This window comes from Poecilia formosa, unplaced genomic scaffold (assembly GCF_000485575.1).
Source record: "Poecilia formosa unplaced genomic scaffold, Poecilia_formosa-5.1.2 Scaffold296, whole genome shotgun sequence".
Classification (NCBI taxonomy): Eukaryota; Metazoa; Chordata; class Actinopteri; order Cyprinodontiformes; family Poeciliidae; genus Poecilia; species Poecilia formosa.
The window spans coordinates 254,357-257,309 of record NW_006800235.1 but is presented as its reverse complement, the minus strand read 5'-3'; positions in this window follow the sequence as shown (position 1 = coordinate 257,309).

The window sequence follows — 2,953 nt, the reverse complement described above, 5'->3', positions numbered from 1 at the left end:
TATATTAAAACTTTCGCTGTCCAATACAGATAATCTCTGAAAAAATAATCGATCTCCTCTGCCTCCTCCTGTGTTCTGCAGAATTACTCAGCTCGGTCAGAAACAACCAATCAGAACCAGCATTACTCAGCTAGCCAAGCTATCAGGAAGGATTGTTTATTTTGATGCAGGCTGCGTTTGACTTTGAATGAATGTTTCCTTTTTTGCTTGACATTATTTGATATAGGCAGATTTATTTGACTCATGTATAATTTATGGTACTGAGAACCTTACTGTTAAATATTATTTTACTGATTGCAGGTTTTTCAGTTGTTCTTTTGACTGAATAGCCGCTGTATTATGCCTTCAAGTATTTTGCATGTTTTATGCCTAAATTAGGCCAGATAATTTTTTAATTGTCAGATCACATAGTAGCATTTATACCTAAAGCAAAAAATTAACAGTCAATCCAGGTGATCGGCAAAAATCAGTGATCGGCAGAGATCAGCCTCTGGTGATCAGTATCGGAATCGGCAGCAGAAAACCTGATCAGAGTATCCCTATTTAAAACCATATGTCTGTTGATGTCATTCTACCCATTTTATTGACCTGCTGGCAACAGCTGATGGGACGGGTCACAAGTCTGAGCTACTGTTATTTTGTAGTCGTCTTCAAGATCAGTCATGTTGAATATCAGCCGATTCTGATTTCTCAATGCATCTCTCCAGGTTATTTGATTTGTGATTTGAAATACAGTTCTTTTCCCCCAAACCACCAAACAGTTTGTTTGACAGAATAATAACGAGGTAACTTTTCCTCCGTTCAAAAAGAAAGGTGAAATTCACAACATATGTAACAAGGCATCAATGTAAAAGAAACCAAAGCAAAGTTAGAATTGCTAGTCTATTTGCTAACAAAATTCACTTTCTTTGTACATTTCTAAGTGAGGACTGTGATTGGCTGATCTAGCACAGCCTTAGAAAATATATTGAGTATACATGTTTACATTTATGCTCCAATTAATTGCATTCTTTTTATTTTTGTGTATGATCAGCATATATAAAATTATTCAGAAAGCTGTTCTCAAAAATTATAATGATATAATTCAAACACTGCAGTAAACAAACCAACAGCAGCATATTTTACGTCTCATGTTTTTGTGATTCTAATAAGAGTTTTCTGTCCCTTTGCACCACGGCACGCTTATTAAACGGAGTGGAAAATTTAGAAAATCAGTGGCAGTGTAAACATGAAGTGTTTATGTTTTCAGGTTGTCAACGTTGAGAAAGGCACAGTGTTGTGATTATAGAAGCTGACAGGACAGCTACTTGAGTCAATAAGCATCAATTTGATCCTTAATAAAATGGCAATCCATACGCCCTGTAAATGCATTAAAGATGACATTCTCCACAGTACTGCAGATCTTTACTCTTCTGTTATCATTATTAATATTTATGTTGCATTAAAACAATAACCTGCTTTATGTCACACAATTATGAATCATTAGCATTATTAAATAAAATAATAGGCTGTTGGAGTATTATGGGAAATAGAACCAACAATTTTGATGGATAAGGATGCAAAAATATCTTAAGACAAACTTCTTGTGCAGTTTTAAAAATATGTCTGCACAGAATCACAATAATAAAAAGTCAAATTTTAAATCATTGTAACTGAAGGGAAGGAAAGCAGGAGATCATGTGGAGCAGATTACAAATGGTGACCATTAGATGACGTAAACAGAAACAGGACTGTGGTGTGAATGAGGCCAAATCCTCATGAGTTGGTGTGTTCTGCATGTGTTCAGGAGATTAACAAGAGATTACGAAGCACACACACACACGCACACACACACTTCTATGCTCTTAATTTCTTTCCTTATTTAGACATGGCAAGAGAAAGGACATAATCGTCTGGGTTTTTTCAGTGGGATGCACACTGAATTGATATCAACATCATTATCAACCATTATTTGTAATTTTTAAAATATATCTGTATTGGTCCGATAAATAAAACTGGAGCGATTCTAACAATATTTATTTCCGTCTCCTGGCTGTTTTTATTTCAGGAGCTGGTGGGGATTACCTGTGTGGTATTTGCTTGGTCATGTGGTTATGTTTTTTTTTTCTTTGAATTATTTTGTTCAAACCTAGGACAGAATTTGTATAAACTTTATAGGTGTCTGGAAAATTAATACTTTAACATTGTATTCACATGATGCATTTTTTCCTTAATAGACATTGTGCAAAAAAATGCCATTTTAAGAGCAAATCAAAACAAAATCTATTTTGAGGCAGACACAAAGTCTGCAAAAATACAAAAATAAAATAATATTTTCAGAGGGAATATAAAATTAATGTATCAATCTTTCTGTGGTAGTATCAGTTCAATACTGACACCAGCTTGGTATTGATATTCATATTTTAGAGCAACCCACCCACATGTAATTGTAAGAAAAAAAAACATGAAAATTAAATACATATACATATAAACAAGGCAAACCTTTGATAACGGTAACTTTAAATGCAATAATTTAAAGATTCAATAATTATAACTTATTCTAATCACAATAGCATTTGGCAGATATAACTTGCTTCTCTTGGCTCTGATGAATCCAGTACATTTAGATTTACATTTAGTGAAACGGTTGATAAATGTGGCTTAAATCAAAAAATGTTTTTTGTCTTTTATATTCAGTGTTAATACAGCTAAAATAGAACAAAAGAAAATCTCCTCTTTGATATTCTGTGAGTGTGTTGTCAGAGTGATGAAAATTTAAATACATGTTCCTCTTTACCCAGAGCAGAATTTCCTCCTCAATCGCAGTTATTGTAATAAATCTGTTTCCTGCGGCCCAGTGTAGCAAAACAAGTGCCACAACAAAAGAGCATAAAAACTTGACATCTGTGAAGAAGGGGATGCAAGAATGTCTAGGAGCTTTACTTAAAGTGCCACAACGGCAGCTTAAAACGGG